The sequence below is a fragment of the Peromyscus maniculatus genome, chromosome 1, assembly GCF_049852395.1.
Source record: "Peromyscus maniculatus bairdii isolate BWxNUB_F1_BW_parent chromosome 1, HU_Pman_BW_mat_3.1, whole genome shotgun sequence".
NCBI lineage: Eukaryota > Metazoa > Chordata > Mammalia > Rodentia > Cricetidae > Peromyscus > Peromyscus maniculatus.
This window is the reverse complement of record NC_134852.1, coordinates 186,771,235-186,790,249: the sequence shown is the minus strand read 5'-3', so window position 1 is coordinate 186,790,249 and position 19,015 is coordinate 186,771,235. Positions and strand designations below refer to the sequence as shown.

At 42.9% G+C, this 19,015-nt stretch overlaps 1 pseudogene across 2 annotated transcripts; it reads right to left on the bottom strand.

The window, feature by feature from the left end:
* Window positions 1-786: 786 nt before the first annotated feature.
* LOC102918083 (antiviral innate immune response effector IFIT1 pseudogene) lies at window positions 787-18,193 on the bottom strand (annotated as a pseudogene). 2 transcript variants are annotated; one of them, XR_013048239.1, is made up of 2 exons: window positions 17,921-18,193; window positions 787-2,879 (listed from the first exon to the last, which is right to left on the bottom strand). The product of XR_013048239.1 is annotated as an antiviral innate immune response effector IFIT1 pseudogene, transcript variant X1 (transcript). The 2 variants fall into 2 exon arrangements; XR_013048240.1 differs by lacking the exon at window positions 787-2,879 and adding an exon at window positions 9,608-14,410.
* Between the last annotated feature and the right edge of the window lie 822 nt (window positions 18,194-19,015).

The window sequence follows — 19,015 nt, the reverse complement described above, 5'->3', positions numbered from 1 at the left end:
GAAGACTAGGATAACAAAAGGAGACTATACTCAGAGGGGATAAGGAAGAGCAAAGAAAACCCAAAAGAGCTGACAGGACAGCTAAACAGCAGGAACAAGGAGAGAGGAGATGCAGAGGATGGGGAAGTGCTCCTGAGCATGGGCAGTGTGGGTCAGCAGACACAGAGCACATGGGTGCATGCTGGGCTTGCTGAGCCCAGGACCTAGGAACCACAAGGCATTTTAATCAAGGGGAGAAATTTAAACAATTATGCTCTCAAGTTTAGATCCTCCAGACTACAACTCTCATGGAAGTAAGTAAGGAGGACGAAACTTAGTGACAACCTAACACCCAGGTGTCTGAAACATCCAGTGTCTGACCCACATATCATTCCTTGAAAAACCTAGTAAAGCTGTGTCCCCTTGGGTAACTGTGAAAAATACTCTCCAGGAAGAGAAGAGTCTGCTAAGTTCCCAGAACCCAGCTTGTGAATCAAACTGTGTGTCCTCCTGCTCTCTCCTAATCCTTCCTTCTCCAACCCATCATTTGTTCCCTCAATTACTCTTCCTCAGCATCCATTGAGACTATTAGGGAGCAGTATTATGAATCCTGAGAGTTTTCTTTACTTGAATAAAATAAACATGATTTTGGCTAATCAAAAAAACACTTATTAAAAATATCAGAAGTATTTCCCCAAATATCAGGTGAATGAACCCTAAACCCATCCCTAGCAACATAATCCCCAATGATAAACAGCAGCTCTCAGGTAGCGAGGCAGCATCAGTCACCCTTACTATCCCATGATGTGGAGGATGACATATAGCCTTCATCTTTACACAGACCCCTTCCAGGGTTTATGTGCACAACTTTCCTTCCTGCCTGCCACTAGACTTCTGTTAGTTGATTCTGCTATCCCAAGCCTTCTTGAGGACACTGAAGGGATATCCTTTTCATTCTATCAACAAATTACACTGGAAGACTTTGTGATTCAAGGAATTTTACTGAATATATTTTAGTTGAGGGGAAAAAATCTCATATAACACACTATCAATAGCACAGAAAATCTACACAAATCTCCTTATATCATCTTCTGTCTGTAAGGTCCTGGCAAGTTTCTTCTGCTTGGCTTTCCCCAAACTTAAGACTCTTATTAGCCATGAATGATTCTACTACTCTCAGATTTCAAGCTCTCCCCTTATTCACTTTGTTTTCTCTGACACTGCACGGTACTAAGAGTATCTGCTGACCTAAAGTAAAAGATTCCTTGGAGAATACCTCTTTGTCCAGGACACAGACAGGCAGAGGATGGAAGACTTTCATTCCCAAGACACAGACATAAGGAGAAGATGTCCTAGGATCCCACAGCTCAAGAGTTCAGTCCTGGTCAGTAAGTGAGCAAGTGAAGTGGGGTGCAAGTTCCCTATAGACACCACAATGAGGCATGAAAATTGTTTGGAGAAAGAAACTGGAAAGGAGGCCGGGAACCCTCAGTTATGAGAACATTCACTTCACAGAGGTGAGCTGCACTCAAAACTTACGGTTCACTACCCCAGAGAGCCGCAGAGCCAATTCATAGTTGTGCAGGGCCGATTCCTTGTCCCCCTTCAGTTTGTGGATGAAGCCCAGCAAACAATAGCTCTCCACAATTTGAACACGAGCACGTCTTGTGACTATTTCCTCTAAACTTGCAAGTAGTTTCTTCCAGACAAAGGTTTCTTCTTTCAGATGAAGACCTATTAAGTAGTGGGTGATCGCCTTGTCCTCTGATTTCCGATGAAAGTGTTGGTAACGGCCATAGCGTAAATGAATATCCTGCTCTTTGTGACACTCAAGATTCCTGTACCGTTTCTTCTTCAGTGCCTTCTTGAAATTTGCCTCTGCTTCTTCATGTTGGCCGATTTCTGCCTGAACTTCTGCCATGCAAACATAAGCCATCTCAAATCTGGGCCTGAGTTTCACAGTCTCTTGAAATTCAAGAACAGCCTGTTGTGCTGCATGCCTTTGGGCTGGCTTATCAGTGGATGTTCTCAGTTGCATCACTTGTCTATGGTAGCAGAGCCCTAGTTGGTAATGCAGGTAGCCAGAGGCAGGTGACTCCTGCAAGGCCCTGTGTAGCAGAGGGAGAGCCTTGTCTATGCAGCCTTTCCTTCGGTAATACTTGGCTATAGATCGAAATGTATAGTGTTGGCAGGATGTGCTACTGAGGGCTTCTTCAATGTGTGTTTCTGCTTCAGCTGCTTCTCCTAAATCCTGAAGCTTCAGTGCAAGATAAACTTTAATATTCGGATCTTCTGGATTTAACCTGACAGCCTTCCTTAGTGGTTCTAGAGAGATATTATCATCATGAATGTCTGTGTGATAGGCTGCAACTGCATAGCCAATGTTGTATAAAGGGTTTTCAGGATCTTCTTCCAGAGCTCTTTTAAAGCAGGCCTTGGCTGGTCTGTAATTGTCTCGTCCACTCTTCAGATAGACCCAGCCTATCTCATATTGTATGTCAGAATACTGCATATTATAGGGGAATGAACTGCCCAATTCCTTGCGAGTGTTCTCCACCTTGTCCAGGTAGGTCTGGGTTTCTGCTAACCTGCCCATGTGGTAATGCACCCAGGCACAGTTGCTCCAGGTCACCAGGTTTCTCTGGCCCACCTGCTCTCCCTGGATCAAGGCTTCTGCTTCTTTCAAGCTCTGCAGGGCTTCCTCATGCTGGCCTTTCAGGTGATTCACATAGGCCCTGAGGTTGAACATCCCCACTTGGTTTTTGCTGTCTAGAAACTCAAGCTCCTCAGAGATCCTCATTTCCAAATCAGGTATGTCAAAGTCTTCCAACAGTTTCCATGTGAAGTGACAATTCAGTTCAATCAGATTCTCCTTGACCTGATCACCTTCAGCATTCTCTCTGTGTGAAGGAAGCAGGTGATTTGTTATGTGAGCAATGAGCAGAAATTGCCAATTAATGCCAAGCTAAACGCATTTCACAGTATTCTTCCTGATTTCCTGAAAGTCTGACCATTTGTTTCTGTAGAATTTCTTGATTATTTTTAATCAATCTCTCATCTCTGTTTATTTGTACTGTCAAAGACTTCCTGTACATGAATGTACATGTACCTGTATTTACAATCTTAGGTTGTAAGTTCATCCTTTCAGTCAAGACTGGAAATTGCTACACAGATACAGGCATACAAACATACATGTCAGAGTCCTTATCTGAGGTTTGGAACTCTAAAATTTTATTCTCCATTTCCTTATGTCTTTGAGGACTATGTGTACAATTTTATGCCACCTGAGCTGACATAAACAGGACCTTTCTATGTGGTAAGCACTGAATGTGGAGAAGTCACTGGGGGTCTGCCTATTTCATCTTAGACACACAAGGAGCTATCCTCCATGGACTTATGTACAACTAATGGACATGCTCTCTGCCCTGTGACACTGGAGATATGACTCTTCTCTAGAACTTTTATCTTTGTACAATGTAGCTGGTGAGCTTCCAGAGCGTAAGTCATTTAGCTCTCCCCTCTTATGGTTACAAAGAATCCCTTTCTTTTAAAGATGCTTATAGACCTTCATGCCTTTTTTGTTTCCCTATAGAGCAATACAAGTAATTCCAACTATGTATCACTCCTGTCTCAGAGAACCACCTATAAAATTTAGTGAGTCAGGGTAGTAACCCAAAAGCAAGCAGCTTGGAGACCAATCTGTGCTCAGAAGGCAAAAGGCCCTTGGTCCTGTTGGTAGCTGTCTCTGCCAGAGACCAGAGATGCCATAGTGCTTAAACCAGCTGTCTTCACTTTTCACCTGGCCATGCCAAGAATAGTAGAATACAGGTGTGCTGTGCACTTAGGTCTTACCCATAGCTGAGCACACTAGCATTGTGCCCATAAGGGTAGGCTAATGGAAACAGACAGCCATCTAGACATCTCATGGATCAGTGTATTGTTCAGGTTTGCTCACCCACACCTCATGCCTCCATCCATGAATGTTATGAACAATGCACTAGTGACTATTGACAACCTGTCTCCTCTAGGTCCCAATTTTACTAGACTATAGTGGTTTTCAACCTTCCTAGTGCAGCAGTTCTTTAATAGAGTTAAGCATCTTGTGGTGCCTGCCATACTTGAAATTATTTCATTGCCACTTCCCAACTGTATTTGTGCAACTGTTATGAATCATAATATAAATATCTGATATGTGTCCCCAATGAATGTTGACACATAATTGAGAACTGTTTAGAAAAGGAACTTTGTCTTCTTTCTTTCAGTGAAATTCCCAGTTATAATCCCACAATAAATCTTTTGGAAACCACCTTCTGTGGAGCATTAACATCAGTTTTCTATACTGTAAGATCAGAACATAAAACCACCATTGACTCCATGGAAGCTTTGTGTGACTGTGAGCTTTGGCACACTGAGTCCTGAATTAAAATTCACCTTAGTCTAGAAACCTTCTGTCCAACTCAAATCCTCTTTCTTTTCATTTGACAAGTTTTCAATGCAGAACTTCCTTAAACCTTATTGACTGGAGGACCATGTAGTGCATGCAACAGGAAAAGGACCATGACTGAAATGATGTGATGTTTGGTCAGAATAGTGTTTTCCTCCTTTACCTCTAAAGAGTATAGATTCATGGAAAGCTTCCCAGTCAGTGCAAAACTCAGCTTTCTCCTTCATCGTGTTTTTCACTATGTACATCTTATACAAGTACAGTAGGAGAACAAGTGAGGAAACTGGGGTGGTTGCAACGACACATGGACAACTGTCATTCTTCCTCTTAATGATCTAAGCACTGGAACTGACATTCATCAGCTGATGTAGCCTCCTTCATCACCTCTGCCTCCAGTTCCTGCTACCCTGGACAGGCACACCTCTAGCCTTAGTCCTCACACATTATTTACCTTTGGCAATTGTCAACTCTGTCTCTATCACTGTAATCAGTCATTCAAGAATGGTAATGGAAGTGTGAAATGACACACAAAAGGTTGTTGAATGTGTAGAAATCAGTCACTGCAACAGAGAAGGTGAGAGGAAGTTGGAGAAGGGTCCATTTTGCCCAAGGGATGCATAAAAGTTGTACATAAACAATGAACACAGAAAAGTGTACAATCATCTACAAGAAATTAAAATAGAAAGTCGTGGAATGATAATTTGTATTAATGAGGCAGGGTAGCATTCATATTGTTCACCAAAGGCCCTTGAAGGGAAAGCTGTTACCTCCTAGACTATGGGATAAAATCTGCAACTCATGGAGACCTGCCCATGTCTCCTCCATTAAGAGCCATTCATGTTGGGGAGGTCCTTGATCTGACTAATGATCTGCCATGGAAAGGCAAGTTTACCTTCATTCACACTAAAAAGATAGGAGGAATACTTCTCCCTTCAGTGAGGTAATGATTTTTCTTTCCCAGAGTGTCTTCTCCCTGTAGTGCAATGCCCAACATCTGCCCTGAATTTGGGCTGAGCCTGCCTGCCTTCTGAGCGCTGACCTGGAAGGTAGGACTGTTCTGCCCATCCCCCATACTTGTCCTTTCTTTCTCCTCTAAAGCTCCCCTCCCAGCCATGTGTCTGCTTGTGTAATCTGTTGCTGTAGGTCAAGAAGGCTCAACACAATATTCATGCATATCCCATACCCCCTTTCTTCTCTATTCTCCTATTCTGAGCGTCTACTGAGATTGACAACTTGCTTGCTCTGGGGCTTGCCATGAAAATTGCAATAAATTTTCCTGGAACTCTCTTTTCAGTCCATTTCTAAGTTCCTTTAAAAGGCAACTAAGCACCCTAAGAGGACACCCAGTCTTCACCTTATCACTAAGATAATACAACTAACCAAAGAAGCATAGATTTAATGTAATCCCAATTCATAGGCACATGACAGTTTTGAAATGAAGCTATAAATCTCAAATTGTATAAAATGAGCCAACATGCTCCAATAATAAAAGTGTTTTCAAAAACATAGAATTAGACTCACTATAGTCTAAAACAATCGACATATTTTTGTGCTAGCATGAGAACTCCTTTAAGAGAAAAAGGACATATATGCCATGAGGGTTTAATTACATAAAGACCCAAGGGGCAAACACTGAATGCATGGCTGAGCCCTTCTGTCTAGGCTGCCACAGGAAAAAAAATAACTATGTACACAGAGGCTTACACAACAGAACTTTGCTACTTGTAACTTAGCAAATTATAAATCTCAGATTAAATTGCCTGCCTATATATTACCTCACTTTTAAGGTGTTTCTTCTTGACTTGCAGAGGGCCACATGACCCTTCTATTGTCAGGATGTCTTTCTGGTCTGAGCCATAACTTTGAGTGTGTGTGTACATGCTCATGTGTGTATGTGCATGTGCATGTGTGTGCATATATATGTGCGTTTGTGTGCCTGTGTGCACATGCCTGTGCTTGCATGTGAGTGTGCATGTGCTTATGTGCATCTGTGTGTGTTTGAGTGTATGTGTTCGCATGTTTGCACGCATGTGTGTGTGTGTATGTATGTGTGTGTGTGTGTGTGCTCCTCTGTGCACTTGTGTGCACACTCCTGTGTGTGTTCCTGTGAGTATGGCGTGACTTGTGTGTGTGGGCATTTTTGTGCTAGTGTGTGTGTGTGTGTGTGTGTGTGTGTGTGTGTGTGTGTGCGCATGTGTGTGTATGTGTGTGCGCGGGGGTACGAGGGAGTGTATTTATAATGGGGGCCAATGTCAAGGCATGCATACTAAGGTCAGAGGACAGCATTAGGCACTCATCTTTACCACCTTGTGTTGGGAGAAGGAAAGGCAAGGGTTCCCTCTCTTCTCTCAGCAGAAACACTGAGATTGTAATCCTCATGCTTGCTTGCCAAGCCCTTGACCCACTCAACCCTCTGAGCTGCACCATTTGATATCTCCAAGGGAAGCAAGTCTGATGCTCATTCCCTCCTTTCTTATGGCATTTCAGATCTTAAGGAAAGTGGCTTCTGATTGAGACCACAAAGAGAACAGGATCAATGACCATGAAGGAAGCCAGTTTGCAGAGAAAACCTGTATCCCTTCCTTTCCTAGGCATCAAGGAAAGGACAGAGGATACTCAAAGTGCCCTTGATGTACCAACCTGGAGAAGAGACAGGGCTCTTTGTTCATGCCCTGTAAATGGTCATGTGGAATGTCATTTTGTATGCTGTGAATGTGTTTTGTTCTGATTGGTTGATAAGTAAAATGCTGATTGGCCAGTACCCGGCAGGATATAGGCAGGATCAGCAGACAAGGAGAATGCTGTAAAGAGGAAGGCTGAGTCAGGATTCACCAGCCAGACACAGAGGAGGGACATTGACAAGGCCATACTGAGGAAAGTTACCATGCCAAGTGGCTAAACATAGGTAAGAATTATGGGTTAATTTTAATGTAAGAGCTAGTCAGTAATAAGCCTGAGCTAATGGCCAAGAAGTTAGTTATAAATAATATTAAGCCTCTGTGTGACTGTTTTATAAAAGGCTGCAGGAGAGTGGGTGAGAGAATTGTCCCGACTGTGGGTCTCGCGGGACATAGGAAACTCCTGACTGTAATGAAGCTCATGGCCCAGTGTAGCATGGAATCTTAAAAGTTCTCATTAATAAAAACAAACCAGAGCCAGGTATTGGGGTGAACCCTGAATGATCAGAGAAACAGAACAAGCCACAGCCACCTCACCTTGCCAATCCTCAGCTGATCATGTTTCCTCAGACTGGAAGTCTCTGAGAACTCTTCCAAATAGATCTCAGCTCAACTGCTGTTCAAAAGCCTAAAAGCTTAACCAGCTCTAGTTCCTGATTTTCATGCCTTATATCTTTCTTCTTTCTGTCATCACTTCCTGGGATTAAAGTTGTGAGTCATGATGCCTGGCTGTTTCCAGGGTGGCTTTGACCTCACAGAGATCCAGATGGATCTCTGCCTCCCAAGTGATATGATTAAAGGCATATGTGCCACCATTTTCTGGCCTCTATGTCTGTTTAGTGGCTGTTCTGTCCTCTGAACCCAGAAGAGTTTATTAGGGTGCAAAATATATTTGGGGTCTCAATATATCACCACAGCCCAGTGCTCTTTGGGCTTATCCCTCTGCTTACTAGTCTGTTCTCATTTTTCAGAGTGCTCTTTTGTAATGAAATGTCTCTATCTCTGTTAGTAATCATGTGGCCCTGGTCCAGTTCATTAATGTTGGACACAAATACTTGGATATTTCAAAAGTGTCCCAGGGAAGCTTTCCCAGTTGTGACTAGACTCAGGTCTTTACCTGTAATATTTGATGAGCCAGGGTAGAAAGAAACAAAGGCATAAGAAGTTTCTGTCCTCTCAGTCTCTGTCTCTGCCTCTTTCTCTCTGTCTCTGTCTCTCTGAAATAATCAAAGGCATGGTAATTTCTTCTTTTACAGAGCATTTAGTAAAGATGGAGAGATTTGTGTAGACAGATTAATCATGACCTGGGGCATCAGATTCAATCCTGCTTTTCTTTGCCTTCCCTGCCTACAGCAGTGCACAGTGAATTAGAGATTGTGCCCACACCTTATGGGAAATAAAGGCATTGGCAGGACAGCTAAAATCACCTGAAATCTGAACACCAGCTGTCCAGGAAGATCTGCCTAGTTGGGAGGCTCACAAGGATCCTGCTCAACCTGTGCCCCAATGAGGAGGCACATGCACTAGTGCATAAATCCATGAAGCAGGAAAGCTGAGCAGGACACAGACAAGAGCCATTTAAGTGTGTAACCTGGACAGAGAGCAGCCAGGATCCCACTGCCCTTTTGGTTGCTCAGGATCCCCTGTGAAGTTGGAGATCTCCAGCCTTTCTCGTTCTGCAGGAATGTCTTTGAAAACCAAATACTTAAGCACCTGGGTCACTCACTCTATGATAATGACCATCACCTGACAGGTCCTATAACTTTCTAGGCTCTACTTACTTAGGCTCTATATATTTCTAACACTGTGAACTCTGAATTCTATGTCACCACTCCCCAACAGCTGTCAGCCGCCTCCATATTCATGTACAATTGATCGTCCTATGTATAAAGTCAGAAGAAAAATTCCCCAAGTTAAGAGAGGCTCACTGTAGCAAAGAGTCAGTGCAAACACCTCCACTGACTGGCACTTTTAATCTGAATGGCAATTTCAAACATAAACCCTGGGGTCATTCACAAAAATAAGATTAGACTGGGTGCCTAGTATTTCTTGAATATATATAGTATATATTGCATATTCAGTGAATATATATGTTATATGTACTCACACAGAAACCGTGAACAGCATCTCATGAGGTCCCTTGGGGATCTGATGGGTACATCTCAAGGACAATGAAGGATTGGGGTCAGGGGATGGGAAGGAGGACACTCTAAGCAGCTGCTCTCTTTGAGGGCTAAGTAGGTAGAGTGGTAACTTGTCCATTCCCGAAGTTCTCCTTGGTAACTGTCTCTCTCTGTGAGATGAGCATGCTAAAGTCTGCCCAGGAGTTTCCAACTTCATGCTTGAGACAGCCTTTAAAACTAAAGCCAGCTTGCTGACACCCATCCAGCCCCTGCCAACAGCACACCCAATAAACAGAGTCCCTGGACACTCAGGAAAATCAGCATCCTTGTTCCCTTTTCAGAAGTAGAAAGAGAAGGCAGAAGACAGAACAAAGGAACAGAAGCAGACTCAGTCAGACCTGGTCACAAGCAAATGTTTGAGTCCTGGGTTCACTCAAACTGCAGAGCAGGGAAATCCTTACCCCATGGTTGCTGTGAAGGTGGCAGCAGTTCTCTGGGTTCTCACCAGGACAGGCTCCTCAGAATCCTGTCTTCTAACTCTGCTGTCTTGTGGACTTGCACACCAACTGGACTCTCAGAGAAGGGCTGGGAGACAGCTCTGTGAGCTGTGGTGTGTGTGTGTGTGTGCTTTTATAGTCACAGTAGGAAGCTGAAAGAGAAAGTGAAACGAAAGCCTGCAGGTTTCTCCTCAGGGAAACTGAGGGCAAACAGGTGTGGGCCTTCTCCTCTCTCTGAACCAATGGGAAGAGGGAATCTGGAACAGAATGACAGGTCAGTTTCATCCACCTGTCCAGGAAGACATCCCCGGAATTAAAAGATGCTCTTACCATATTAATGGAGGTGATGTGGACATGAAGACACAGACTGGCATCTCTACAAGCACCATTGTTGCTCAGTCAAAGGAACTGCACTTCTGCACTGACTGCTTGGAACTGAGACCACACTCATGGATTTGATGTCATGGCATAGGGGTAGTTTGGGGATGGAGGAGTCCATCAGCAGGTGAGATTCCATGCAATTTGGAAGGGGTACATCCCAGCTGTTGTGGTGTGTGGCTGTCCTTAGGAACTGCTGCAGGTGTGATCATTCAAGTCCTCTTCCCTCTGCAGAGCTTCTCAGTCTCCCTGAGGCTTTAGGAGTTTACCCTTCATTAACTAGGCCAATTTCCCAGAGCCTACAGTCATGGAGTCTTGCTTTCTGTTACCTTCTACTGAGGTGTCTGTTTGTAAAGGTCTCTGGCCACCAGTCACAGCCACATAAACAAGAGCCAAGCATTGAATCTCTAGAGAATGCTGTATTCACAGCCTTGATGCTATCCTATGCTAAAGGCTGAGACCAGTGTAGGAACTGCAGAAGGTGGGGCTCAGATTGGTCCAGGCCAACATCTGGCCCCTTGGTCTGTTGTCTTGTTTTCTTGGTAACCTACTTTCTCAGCCATATTGGTGTCTGTTTCTTTAGCGTGGCCATTCCTTGCAGTGTCCCCATATATAGCTCATCCCTCACTCCTCCAAATATGATAAAATCATTGAAAGGGACTTAAATATCTAATTCCATCCTTCTGATAGATGATAAACTCTCATGAAATATTTCCTGACCAGAGAGTTTTATCCTTAAACCTCAATCGGCTGTCACCAGCAGGAGATGGGGGCTCCTTGACCACTTTCCCAGTGAAGTTTAATTATGAAGAAGATGGAGGTATGTGTCTGTGTGGTGGCTAGGTGTGTGACATGGAGTTTAAATGATTTTCATAAAGTCTGCCTTTAGAATCAGTCACCAGAATCCTTGGTGTAGAGAATTAAATCTGTAGGGTTATACTGTGACCTTCACAATATGTCATGACACATTTGCTGAGGGCCATGGCAGTATATGACAGGTGACAACCAGTGTTTGACAAGTCGAACAACCAGAAGTGTATGTTCCTAATGGGGGTCTCACTTGGCAAAGCTGTGGGATCACTGGCTGTGGAAACCAGTTCCTTTCTCTTTGTAACTTTCACAGATTCCACGGGTATGCATCCCTAATAAGAACAGCTGTGGGGTGCTTTCCATGGTGCCTTGGTAGTGTGTTTTACATCTCTGGGCACACATTTAGCTGTGGATTTCTGTTTAAGCTGCATACTTCTATGAACAGAAATATTCCCAGAGTATTCTTCTTACTGACACAGGAAAGTAACAATGTTCTGTATCCATGACAGCCTTTAACTCATTTTGCAAAGACCTTAGAATAAGTCCAAAACAGATTAATCTGCTCCTACAGAGAATACACAAAGACTAATTCCCAGTGTTGTTTATTGCTACATCTAGGCCAGGCTATTTACACCAGGACATAGTCTTGTAGTGGCTCCCTTTCTTCATGTGCACTGACCATACAGGGTTCAGCCAATCATGTAATGTCTTAGACCCCTCACCAACTTAGAGTTTAGTGCATGGGTCAATGTGACATTACTATCCTAAGAGAAGCTATGTGACTTATCTGTGCTGTGGGAATGGGTGGGGCCCTGAAAATGTAACTAATACTTGTCCAGAATGTGAGTGGGGTGTGTGTGTGTGTGTGTGTGTGTGTGTGTGTGTGTGTGTGTGTGTGTGTGCTGAGTGAGAGTGACAAAGATTCATGAGGAAAGTGTGAGGGAGTGAGTGGGTGAAAGAGTGAGTAAACAGTGAGTGTATATCCTGTCAGAAGTCTGTGTGTGAGTGAGTGTGACAGAGAGAGCTGTGTGAAGGAGCTGCTGCTATGTAGAGGGGCTGTGCCTAGGAACTGTGTAAAGGGCTGTCAGGGGAGAGAGCTGTGTAAATGAGATGTTCAGCTGTGGCTGTGTGGAGATTTGTAACTGTGTAGAGGCAAGGAAGATTAGCTCATCTCACTCACAGATAGAGAAAAGGACCCCTAACAATTAAATCCTTAACCCCTTACCTTCACCTGGAGATATTTACAAAAGACCCTAATTTAGGAGATTTACAGCTCACATTCCTGGGTTGAAGTTTGAGCCATTGCTAGATACTGAGTTAAGGCAGTTACTTCCCACTATCCAAGAAGATTGCCTCCAGGCCAGGCAGACAATAGGTGCCAAGCTTCTTTCTTGTGCAAATTAAGTTTTTCTTCCTCTTCAGCCAGGTGCTATTCCTAGATTTTCTCCTCAACAATTACTGGGAGTGAAAGTGCTTTTACTAACCAAATACTACATGCTCTGACATAGGTTGCTTAGCCACCTAACATATGTCCCTCTGCCTATCAGAAAGCAGCTGCAGCTGGGATGAGTGGGAAAAGTGGCACCAAAGACAGTTTACTTTATTGTGACTTACTGACCCCTAACATTGTATGTACCTCGCCATTTCTAGATTACAGTTTGAGCACATAAATTCCCTATCTGATCTTAGCCTTTAGTTGACCCTACCAGAGAACTTCCCTTTAGTCACTCCCCTTTTGGGTTGTAATTGGAAACTGACAATTAATTGCTTTATGTGTGGGTCCTTATCACCTCTCTCTGAGACCCTGAAAACTCAACCCAGCATTGTTTTACCAAAAAATTACTGGGTGGGTATAAATAATAGTTCTCTGAGAGCACTGGGAGAAGAGGATTGATGGAGAAGAACAAAGATGAGGACAGAGATGGAAAGAACTAGATAGAATGATGAAAGAGCAGCAGAAGGGACTAAGAGCAGGAGGGACTCAGAGGAGCTAAGTAAGAGAGCAGAAAAGAAACTGTGTAGATAGAATCACCATAGAAGAATAAAGTGAATGGACTGAAGAACTCAGTGTGCATAGATTCATTGAATATTCCTCAGATTAGAATCCTCAACTGGTTGGTAGACTCTCCTGCAGATCCTGGAGCAAACAATATAGGCTGGACCTAATATTTTTTGCATTTCTGTGCTGTATCATCATAAAGGTGAAACATTGAAGGACAGGAAGGTTTTCATTTTTCATTCCTTCATTGCATAGAGTGAGTGTTCTAAAGTTGTCTGCTCACAATCTCCTACTAATTATTCGTGCTTATCATTTAAGCTCCACAGAATTATCCCACAGTGAGTAGAATGCTGCTAGTCGGGAAACATTCCTAATAACTAGGTCAGCTTCTAAAACATCATTGACTCATGTTTGGGGTAAAAGACAAGGCTCTGTGTACATGCATGTGAAAGCCAATCATGTCTGAACACAATACTTCCATGGAAATATATTGGAGTGTTTCATTTTCCAAATCCCTACAGTCCATGGCAAGCAGAGGACCAAAAGGGATTCTTCCCCTACTGCTATAATGTGATATTGGTGCCAGTTCTGTGCAGTTCAGGCTCAGGCCTGTATTACCTCTCTTCCTGCTTTGTCTCTGTAATAAACGGAACCATTTATGATGCTGGCCAAAGAGTGTTAGGAAGAGAAGAAACAAATAGAGTGTTAGGAAGAGAAGAAACAAATAGCTAACTGTATGGGGTGCATTTGCCTACGGTCATGTATTTTTGATTACAAATGAGTGTGTGGAATGCACAGAGAAGAGACAAATGGGAACTGGAAAATAAAGAAACCTTCAGGAAATGATGTGCCAGCAATAGGCTTTCAGACCCATCCCAGTTATCCAAAGCACCTGCATGAGACTGACATTTTGTGAAAGACCATGGCACCTCTGCTAGCTGTGATTTGCCTAGCTTATTAGTGAGTGATTGGGATGGGCTGGCAGATTTAAATCTTCACTGCATGTTAGAATCGTTAGACAACATCTAAATGAATTGTGCTCAATCTCTTAGATAGCCCAACTGAACATACCCCAGAATCAGATTTAAAATCAGTTTTAAAACAATCAATCAAGCCAGGTGGTGGTGGCACATGACTTTGATCACAGCACTCAAAAGGCAGAGGCAGGCAGATCTCTGTGAGTTTGAGGCCAGCCTGGTCTACAGAGTGAGTTGCAGCCAGGACTGCTTCACAGAGAAATGCTCTGAGAAAAATCAATCAATCAAACAAACAAATCAGACATCTCAGGTGATTATGATGTGTACCTGGGTTAGAACCAGGGACAAAATGGTCCTAGGCATCCTCTATCAATTTGAAATTGCTTGACTGTTGATCTGGGACTCAGCTGAGACTCCAGGCCATCTTTCTCGGGGTATGGTGAGGGGCCCCAGGTGCAGTATCCTTTTTACATTGTACCTATTGTTCTTGCTGACTCTCTAGAGAAGAAGATGACCGGTGTCTTCCTAATGCACAAGAAGACATGGGAAAAGAATGTGATGATGTATGCTCTGTTCACAGTAGGGTGCAGAGAGATGTTAACACATGTTTCCTGACATGGCACAAATATGCAGCATTATGGAAGGTGTTCCATACAAATACCTATGACTTGTTCAAAGCCATTACTTTTCTTTAAAAGTCTGTTATCTTAAGCCTACACTGAGTAGGTCTTACTGACCTGGCTGCCTATCACTTCAGGAACAAATCTAATAGCTGGAGGTCACTGCCCACTCCACCCTTAGCTTGATATCAGTGTTCTGGTACTTCTGTCACATTAGCATGCACTGGAGAAATTGCTGTGCGTTTTGAGGAAATTATAGTTGAAGAAAAGCATGTCAGTGACTGTGTGTGATCCCAGGATGCTTTCCTGTTAAGGCCATAACAAGCTTGGGCACAAAATAGACCACTGATCCACATTCACTAACTGCTTCTCCATCTTTGCTCTGGAGTTTTCATTGTCAGTTCACAGAAAGTCAGAGGTTTGTAGACATTTGTCCTACATTTGACCTACAGTTCACTATAGAACATTTGGAACAGTAGTGGTAACTAAGTACACACCATCTACATTTAATTAATAATAGGGACATTATTAGTTGTAGCTTGATGCTCAAAAACATAATGCACAGTGATTTTCTTTATTTAACTTTGTTTTTAATGTTTTTCACATATATTTATTCTGTGGGCTATCTCTCTCTCTCTCTCTCTCTCTCTCTCTCACTCTGTGTGTGTGTGTGTGTGTGTGTGTGTGTGTCTGTGTATATGTGTGTGTGTGTGTGAATGCATGTGTGTGTTGTGTCACCCATGCTTGTTCCTTGCACAGCTGTGGAGGGCACACGTCAACTTGCTCTAGTTTGTAGTGGGTAGCCATTCCAGCTTTGATATGGAAATTCCAACCCCCATTGAGGCTTAGGCAACTGTTATGTCTACAAGGTGGGGCAAAGGGAGGCACAAGAGACCGAGATCTGGATGGGCCAGTGCGCTCTTTCTGATCCTGGACCCGTGACGGTGGAGGTTGACCGAGCAGAGCTCCAGAGAACACTGCTGGACTGTGATACACCTTCCCCAGACCACACAACCTACCTTTCCCTTTTTTGTAAGTTACCCACTAAATAAATCTTCCTTTTAACTATGTGGAGTGGCCATAATAATTTCACCAATGATAGTTTCATTCATGTAGTTGAGTGAGTGTGAAGACTAGGATAACAAAAGGAGACTATACTCAGAGGGGATAAGGAAGAGCAAGGAAAACCCAAAAGAGCTGACAGGACAGCTAAACAGCAGAAACAAAGAGAGAGAAGATGCAGAGGATGGGGAAGTGCTCCTGAGCATGGGCAGTGTGGGTCAGCAGACACAGAGCACATGGGTGCATGCTGGGCTTGCTGAGCCCAGGACCTAGGAACCACAGGGTACTTTAATCAAGGGGAGAATTTTAAGCATTTATGTTCTCTAGTTTAGACCCTCCAGACTACAACTCTCATGGAGGTAAGTGAAGAGGACAAACTTAGTGACAACAGGACACCCAGGTGTCTGAAACATCCAGTGTCTGACCCACATATCATCCCTTGAAAAACCTTGTAAAGATGTCTTACCTTGGACAAGTGTGAAAATGCTCTCCTGGAAGAGAAAAGTCTGCCAAGTTCCCAGACCCTGGCTTCTGAATCAAACTGAATGCCCTCTTGCTCTCTCCCAATCTTTCTCTCTCCCATGTGCTTACCTTTCTAATCAGTTACTTGTTGCTAGTGTTTTCCTGCTTTGCCCACAGTTAGGACAAATCTTTGTCACCCACCAGTCCCACAGCCGCTCAGACCCAAACAAGTAAACACAGAGACTTATATTGTTTACAAATTGTATGGCCGTGGCAGGCTTCTTGCTAACTGTTTTTATATCTTAAATTAACCCATTTCTATAAATGTATACCTTGCCACATGGCTGGTGGCTTACCAGCATCTTTACATGCTGCTTCTCCTGGCGGTGGCTGCAGTGTCTCTCTCTCCTTCTTCCTGTTTCCCCAATTCTCCTCTCTCTTTGTCCTGCCTATACTTCCTGCCTCGTCACCGGCCATCAGTGTTTTATTTATATAGAGTGATATCCACAGCATTTCCCCTTTTCTTCTTTTTTTTAAAAAGGAAGGTTTTAACTTTAACATAGTAAAATTACATATAACAAAACAATTATCAAGCAAGAATTGCAGTTACAATATTAAAGATGTCCGATCTATCTTATATTTGTGAGTTTAAGGTTTTATATCTAACTTATCTTTTATCATAACTGAGGAAATTACAACTATCTAGTCTTCAACCACATCAAAGACCTGAGAAGGAACATAATGGTACCTGAGAAATGGTAGATGGATGCAAGCAACTTTCGGGAATCTTGCAAGAGTAGACCAAGACAGCTGGCAGCCTGGACAGTCACCTAATATTTCTCAGCTTTGTTGGTGCATTCAAATTGGCTACAGGCCTAGAGTATCTGACAGACCATTTTCAGAAGCAAGAATTCTGAAAGACCATTTTACCCTGTCTTGGCAGAGGACAGTGGTCGCTTTCCTTGTGTCCCGCTTGTCCAGAAAGGACAGCATTGCATTCGTACTGTTAGCCATCAAGGCAAGGGCAGTTCTTTGCCCAGTAGGCCATTTTGTGCCAAGAAGACAAACTTCCAAATGGAAATGTCTTAGAAGCCCAACATTCTCTCCGGATCAAATTGGTGTGGCCAGGAGCAATTGTGTCTCACGTCAACAGAATTCTAAGTTATTTAAATGCCATATTCTCTAGGTCTATGAAGTGTTTGAAAATTACCTATCTATCTGAAATATATCTATATATACCTAGAAGACTTAACTAACATGGCTACAAATATGATTATCATAGATGACTAATTATTAATCTATTTTTAATTATCCATTACAATTTTAAATGAATTACATAAACATCATACCTCAAACAAGAATAGAAATATATATATACAGTATAACAAAATTAACTTCAAGTTTGTATCAATAAACTAAAATTTATACCAATGTAAAACATTTTAAACATAAACTAAAATCTATACCAATGTAAAACATTTTAAACAAGTTGTTCTTTAAAAGTAGGTTCATTAATCTACCCTTTTATCTTATCTCTATATCCTCCTATATATCTATATCATATCCCCTTTTCTTTTTTAGAAAGAGATCACATTTATAATCAACCTGTTTTAAATAAAAATATTGGTTTTTCTCTGTCCCACACCAGAGGGCTCTTCTGATTTGGGATACAAGAATCTCTTAACCATTTTTTTTTTAAAGGCAATATGTCTGGGTTTAGAGGGGGAGTGAGCCAATTCCACCTCTAAAGCCAGCTTGGTATATTTGGGAATTTGGGCGCAGCATCTCTTACTACTTCCTGCTGGAGGGGGGCACTGTATCTTATGGGGACGCAAAGAAAATTTTAGTCCTATGGGGTAGTCCGTGAGGCTGTATTGTGTGAACCAGTTACCTTGAAACTGCTCTGGATGTTGGATCATCTGGGCCATCGTGTCATCGGAGACCTTTCAGGGGGTCTTGGCTGGTGAAACCTGATGTATTTTAATCTGGAACAAATCCACAGCCTCTGGCTTTCTGTGGAAACAAAAGCAGAACCTCTTTTCCAAAGCAACATATCCTTAAATCCAAATTTTGAAGTCAAGGTACCTGTAAAATATACATTTTGGCATAACTCAACAGCTTTTGCAATCAAATGTTTTTCTTCAGCTACAAATATCAAAGACAACATAATCCAGATTCTCTGTGTGGTAGCCATCTTACTGTGGCTTATTTTTTATATTACCTTGAGCCTATTGCTTTAAACTGCACCATTCTAAGACTGAACCGGCACTGTGGCTGCTGGCTCCGCCCACTTCAGCTTCCCAACATGGCGGTGGTACGTTTTCCGCCAGCTCTGGGAGTCATCAAGTCTCAGAAATAGTGGGTCTAAGCTTTTATCAAAGCAGCGTGTAGCCCAGAAACCTCTTTTTTTTCTTTTTTTTAATACTAGTAAAGACTAAATCTACCACACAGCTTAATGTGCCGCTGGCAGACTCCTCATTTAGCCATACTGCCTGTCAAACACACACGTCAGGAACCCGCCAGTGTTCAAACCTGTGTTTTGCGGCGTCTAGCTGCCCCTATGAGACAAGAAGCAGGAACCTGGTTTTGGCTCTGTTTAGAATTGGTTATTAAATATTCTCAGGTTTAAGGTGGAAACTCGAGCTGCTGGGCACCATTTGTTGTTAGAGTTTTCCTGCTTTGCCCACAGTTAGGACAAATCTTTGTCACCCACCAGTCCCACAGCCGCTCAGACCCAAACAAGTAAACACAGAGACTTATATTGCTCCCAAACTGTATGGCCGTGGCAGGCTTCTTGCTAACTGTTTTTATATCTTCAATTAACCCATTTTTATAAATCTATACCTTGCCACATGGCTGGTGGCTTACCAGCATCTTTACATGCTGCTTCTCCTGGCGGTGGCTGCAGTGTCTCCTCCTTCTTCCTGTTTCCCCAATTCTCCTCTCTCTTTGTCCTGCCTTACTTCCTGCCTGGTCACTGGCCATC